This window comes from Amyelois transitella, chromosome 11 (genome assembly GCF_032362555.1).
Source record: "Amyelois transitella isolate CPQ chromosome 11, ilAmyTran1.1, whole genome shotgun sequence".
Lineage (NCBI taxonomy): Eukaryota > Metazoa > Arthropoda > Insecta > Lepidoptera > Pyralidae > Amyelois > Amyelois transitella.
In genome coordinates this window covers 647,337-654,441 of record NC_083514.1, presented here as the reverse complement: position 1 = coordinate 654,441, position 7,105 = coordinate 647,337, and the positions used below count along the sequence as shown (strand labels likewise).

The following is a 7,105-nucleotide window of genomic DNA, read 5'->3' as shown; positions in this document are numbered from 1 at the left end:
TGATGGGTTAGCAACTGACTAAGATATGAATCTCAATTCCATCATAAGCCATAACTACAGTTGTACAGGTAGTGTTTCAGTCTTTTTTAAACTACCGATTCTGTTTACCCCGTAAGAGATAAAGACGTTATTATATTTATAAATAAATATATACGGGACAAATTACACAGATTGAGTTAGCCTCGAAGTAAGTTCGACACTTGTGTTACGAGATACTAACTCAACGATACTACATTTTATAATAAATACTTATATAGATAAACATCAAATACCCAGGCTAATCAGAAATGACATAAATGTCATAATTATGCACTCTCCAGAAACATCCAAGACCCAGGCCAATCAGCAGGCTTACTCTCGACTCGCATTGCCAATATCCAATGCCAATCTCAATGCAAGAAACGTCATTTGGCACTCTTGAATTTCACACTAGCGCCACATTGGGGCGAAATCGGGCGGATATTGAGTGAACTAATTAATATTGAGATTTTGTTCTGGAACTTGAGAATTCGGTACTCTTGAAGCCATTTTGACAGCTCGACATTGCGTTGAACTTGTGTTATTCTTGGATATTTATTGTGATAATCACAATAAGGAAATAGTAACTTTGTGAAAATTGCATATACATTTTACTTGTAAAAAAGTGCATACAATGGCTCGTTTGGTGTTGCAAAATGTAATTTTCAGTGATGCCTGTAGAAAGGATTTGCGAGAAACGCGTAATTTGCGTAGGATTGCTCGGTACGCCGATAAAGCACTTGCTATGAGTGATGACGAATTTAAGCGAAATTATCGTGTCACCAAGGCATTGTTCCATTATTTATATCAAGAGCTAAAACCCTTGATGCAAGCTCCTAAAAGAAGAAGTGATATCAGTACAAAATACAAGGTAATTTTGTTTTAAATTATGTGAGTACTTTGTGTTAGTTTGTGATACAAACAAGTTTGCAAAGGTACCTAATTGCTTAAATAATTGGTTTTGGTCTACAGATACTCGTAGCACTTTCATTCTATGCAACTGGCAGCTACCAACGCCTAGTAGGATGTTCACTAGGTACTCCCATGTCGCAGCAATCAGTATCTCGGGCATTGAGGGATGTGACAGCAGCATTGAATGACCCGACAATCCTGCATAAATACATAAAATTTTCTCAAACTGTTCCAGAACGCAATTTATTAAAAGAAGGTATGTAAATTGTGTTTAAGACATGACAATTTATTTTATTTGGCAGATGGCAGAAATGTGTGTTAATATCTGTGTTTGTTGTAGGTTTTATGAATAATTTCGCATTCCTGGAGTAATAGGATGCATAGATGGAACCCATGTGGCCCTGCTGAAAATGAAGAAAGATATTTTAACAGAAAACATTACCATTCAACAAATGTATTAATAGTATGTATCCCTTTTATATGTTTATTACATAAATTCATAATAAGCTTATTTTATATTACCACTACTATATGTAGTGGTAATATAAAATACTAGCTTACCCGGCAAACGCTGTTTTGCCAATTATTTTTATATTTTATTACGGAACCCTATTTTTTTCCAAAATAAAATATAGTCTATGTTACTCGTGGATAATGTAGCTTTCGAATGGTGAAAGAATTTTTAAAATTGGTCCAGTAGTTTTTGAGCCTATTCATTACAAACAAACAAAGTTTTCCTCTTTATAATATTAGTGTAGATAAATTAATATAAAATAAAAATACTATATTTATTTATTTTTAATTTATTTTTGTTACAGATCTGTGACGCGGACTTAAATATATTAAGTGTAGATGCAGCATTTGGAGGTGCATCACATATAGTAGATAGTTTTATTTGTCCAATGCTTCGGGTACAACAGCGGCAGAGGTGGAAGGCAGCTCTACCATAGATAATCTAGATGTTGGCAGGTCTATCATGGGTAAAACTGCATCAGACGTGGATGGCAAGATGGAGGGGCTAGACTGTAACAGGAAAAATAAATAAAATTATTATAAAATCACTTAACTGAATTGTATTGATGAATGTCATTTTAATTTTTTTGTTCAGGGTTTAATTTTGTTAATGTTATTTTACTGATCATAGACTTAATTCATGTAATTTTAACTGTACACTATTTTATTAAGCATGTTAAAATAATCTATAGTGAATGCTTAATATAATGTTTGTAAGTTAATTGACGTTGTTGTAGAAATGCAGCAGTGAAGTTTGTTGTGCCGCTTCTTCTTCACTTGCGCTTTGGAGGCGGTAGTAAACTTAGTTTCAAGTAAATTACTGACGTCAATTCTTGGTTTCTGAATAAACAAATTTTATTTAACTTTTCATATTATTTTACTTACATTACTTTGGGGAGAGGGGTCTACTGCTATTCCCCTTGTGCCCGTGGCAAATGAGTCCCCACCCATGACTGCCACTAGGCGCTGTTCCAGCAACGACAGCTCTGGCACCACATCTATGCCACCTCCGGTGCGCCTCATGGACTGAGCCCTTTGTTGGCAGACCTTTTTAAGGGATGATTTTATTTCAGTCCAATACTGAAATGCATGAAAAGGAAATCATTATGATTTAATATATATGCATGTAACTAATATAATAAATCTGTTTTAATGCTAGCTTACCTTAGCCCAAGCCTGCCCATCTTTGATAATCCCACCCAAGGCGTTAGTGGACTCAGCGAACTCCTGCCACTTTTTTCGAGTTTCCTGTTTGGCCTGCTGCGTTGGCAGAAGGCCTCGAGCAATTCCTGGATTTTTCTTCAGGACCTCCACTAACGCTGCCATTTGGTATTGTGTGGGTCTGTTTGCCATTTCTGTAATAGTATGATCCAGCATTACTAATATTTTTTTGCTTGAAGATCACTTGTGTACTAGTGACAATCGTTTTATAATAAATAAAAGTATCAAAAACTTTAATAAGTGAAAAAATTACTTACCTTATGAGCGCCAAACTAAAGCTTTTAAACCACAGTTTTCAACAGTGTTGCCAACGACGTATCAAGCTCCCCACTAAAATCGACCTCTAAAACCAGTAGAAATCCACTAAAATAAGTCGGACCATCAAAAAAAACACTAAATTTTCCATTAACTTTATTTCTGTTGTGTCGAAATTAGCATGAATGATGTCGCTGTTGGTGGATTAAGCGGCAAATATTAGATATTCAAATTAATCAGAATAAATAAATTGTTATAAGTTTAGTTACAATTAAATAAAAATAAATGATGTTTAAAATAAATTTTTAAAACAATTCGTTACGATCATAAATTATAGTAAGTGGTTGACAATAAAAAGTAACAAAGCCCATTTGTTGTCGAACTCTCAGAGACATAAAGTATGAAATGAAATGTTGTGGTTTCTGGCCTGGATGCCGGTCCTCCTGAGCGTTGTACTCACTACTAAATTGAAGGTTGGCAAATTATTGATTGATAAGTCTAGAAATTGAACTCCAACAACGATACGACTGGATTTTATAGGCGTTATTCCAATAATTTAAACAAAAAAAACAAAATTCTTAAATTCCACTAGATAAATCCACTATAGTAGAACCGCCTAAATGAGTCCTCGCCCGCGGAGTACAGGGGCGCGGGGGTATGACGACGAAGGGGACCGAGAGAGGTGCGGGCGGCGGGCGCATTCTTGTAAAAACTCAGTTCGCTCGCTACGCGGTTAGCGATCACACGTGTTGACAGTTGCGGACGCCTTGTGAAAATTATACATGAGATTACATTCTCAAGATGAGTCGAAATATTTTCGGACATAGAATTAATAGTCAGTGCAAACAAATGGCGTTTAACGTATATGAATATTTTAGAAAAAAGAAACTCGACCCAAATTCTGATGAATATAAACAAGATATACCTTTAAATAAAACTGTAGCAGAAGTTACTGGACTATCAGAAAAGACTGTATCTAGAATTGTACAACAAGGGAAAGCATTAAATGACAACGAGAGATTTAAATCACCGAGAAAACCAAAACAGGTTCGTAGAAAAAGAGTGGAAATAGACGATTTCACAAAAGGAGTGGTAAGAAGAAAAGTCACTCAGTTTTACACAATTTTCAAAAAAATACCTACTCTGAAAACTTTGAACGCTGTACTTAGAGAAGAGAATATATTACACTGCGGCAGGGAATATTTAAGGCTATTATTACATGATCTAGGTTTTAAATTTAAGAAATGCGGATCTAAAAGGAAACTCCTTATCGAACAGCCAAATATCACATCGTGGAGGTGGAAATACCTAAATACTATTAAAAAATATCGTAGAGAAGGAAGACATATTTTATACCTTGACGAAACTTATGTAAACGCGTCTCATAACGTTTCAAAATGTTGGCAATCAAAGGATGAACTTGGCGTTCTATCTCATATTGGTAAAGGGGACCGTTTGATCATCGTACATTGTGGAGGTCAAATTGGATTTGTAGACGGAGCCCTTGTGATATTCAAATCCAAATGTAAAACAGGTGATTATCACGATTCTATGAATTTCGCAAATTTCAGTAAATGGATAAATGAAAAGCTCATGCCTAATATACCGCAAAATTCTGTCATAGTAATGGACAACGCAGCTTATCATTCGGTTCGAGAAGAGAAAAAGCCAACTATGGCTTCTACCAAGCCAACTATGCAAGAATGGCTACGACGACATAACGTGCCTTTTGATGAAAAACTTAGAAAGGATGACTTATATAAATTAATTAAAAGTAATTTCACAGAAGATATTTACAAAATTGACGAGGTATTGAAAAGAAACGGACACGAAGTATTGCGTTTGCCTCCATATCACCCAGACCTGAACCCAATTGAGTTGGTCTGGGGTGATATCAAAGGACAATTAGCACAAAAAAGTATCGACTCTAATTTGGACCAGAAAAAAGAAATATTAGAGAGATTATTTGCTGAATATCCCAAAGAGAAATGGGAGAATTGTGTTAAACACGTGATTAAAATCGAAGACGAATATTGCAAACATGATGGAGTCCTAGATGAAGTTGTTGATTTTATTATTAATGTGCAAGACGATTCTGATGATTCTGATGATGGCTGTTGTGAAAGTGAAGAATCAAGTTCCAGTGATAGTGATATTATGGACATAAGTGATTGATTTATAATTTTGATAAATTTTGCATAAATAAATATTACATACATAACTTTATTACCTTTTTTTTACCTACATATCATACCTATATATCATAAAATCACATTTTTATCGAATTGTTTTGTATGAAAAATAAAAATTTGAAAATAACAATAATCGAAAAATGCTTATGCTATTTAATTCATGTACGTGGTCTCGTTGATACCATGGAGTTATGGGATAACAAAAGGAACACGTTGTATAGTTTACAGTTGTTTCATTCAAATTTTGTATAGCCATTATTATTTTTTTAATAAAAATCTTCACCTGTTTGCCGCTAACCACTATGACGTCACATATCTCAAGAAATGTCCAGTAACATTTCGCCCCTTGTATTACACGCTACGCTCGACCGCCGCCCGCACCTCTTTCGTTCCCCTTCGTCGTCATACCCCCGCGCCCCTGTACTCCGCGGGCGAGGACTCATTTAGGCGGTTCTACTATAGCCACTAAAACTCATATATGTCCGCTAAAAGACAAGTCAAAACCACCAGATTTAGTGGAAATTCCACTAAGTTGGCAACACTGGTTTTAAAATGTTATTTTGTTGTTTTGTTTATTGTGAACTTTACATATAGGCACAGGAAAATACTCATACAGCCAAATACGCCGTTTGAAACATTTAATTTGATTATTTTTTGCCTTAAAGTTATTTATTAGTAAGAAATAAGCATTGTTAATAAAAATATAATTTAAAATTAATTATTTACTTGAAAATTACTTAAATTTAATATTGTTTATCAAAGTTTTCATTCATTAATTCGTTCTATTTCTGTCGTAGACATGGTGATGTATGTCACTGTCATATTGACGTATAGTGGAATCGCCAAGGAAAACACAATAATGACACAATCGCAATACCAACTCAATCTCAAGATTAATGATTTCAAGAGTACCAAACTAAATTGCGATTGGAATTGGATTGCGACAGAATTGAGATTGAGATTGAGTTCGAGAGTAAGCCTGCTGATGTCATATCTGAGAGAGAGAGAGAGATAGAGATGAAATGTCGTAATTATGCATTCTCCAGTTTATAAATTCTCCGTGCCCTCTATGGTCCGCCTTGTGTGTGCGCCGGATCGCGAATAAAGAATTTAAGCGTCACAGGGCCGACGTTACATATTCATGTTACCCCCTCCACTCGCCGTTGTATCTGAACAAATTAAAAATATTATAGATATTGACATTTTGTTGTGTTGTGTGGTTCCCGGCACCAATGGAAAAAAGAAAATAGGACTACTCCAGATATTGATATTGTTTTGTGTTGTGTGATACCCAGAACTTATAGAAAAAATAATAGGACCACTCCATCTCATCCCCATGGATGTCGTAAAAGGCGACTAAGGGATGGCTTATAAACTTGGGATTCTTCTTTTAGGCGATGGGCGAGCAACCTGACTAAAATCTCTTGCGGGGTAGACAGAGCCAACAGTTTTAAAAACATCCTCATATTTTTATTTTAAACTTACTTATAACTTATATTATATATATATTTTTCACTTTATTTAAAAAGAATCTCAAACCGATCAGTTAGAAAATTCACGTAAATATCTGCTCTTTATATATTTTATATCGAGTGGTCGACTATGAATTATTCTGACACATTATAAAACACATGCTGACATGTTTCAGCATGTCCGTACAAAAGTCAACTCGCTCCGAACGCTCGCCAGTTCAGAGCATTCAGATTCCAGCCAAAAGGCTGAAAAGGCCAAAAAAATTTAATGAAAGAAAAGCTTTAGATAAACTATCAATTCATTCAATAAACATATGTATTTATATTTATGAAAACAGGTAAAAACGGTGATACAAACAACACGTTTAATTCAGTTCTTTGCTTCCTGATTATAGACGTAAAAAAAATAGAATAGAATATAATTATTTTCAAATAATGATATCACTTATTGACGTCACTTCACTTAAATCTAATTATAGCTACTGCCGCTTCCAAAGCGCACGTGTAGAAGAAGCGGCGGAA

General features: G+C 34.9%; 1 pseudogene; it reads left to right on the top strand.

Annotated features, from left to right (window-relative positions):
- Positions 1-466: 466 nt before the first annotated feature.
- Positions 467-1,880, top strand: LOC132902259 (putative nuclease HARBI1; annotated as a pseudogene).
- Positions 1,881-7,105: the final 5,225 nt, after the last annotated feature.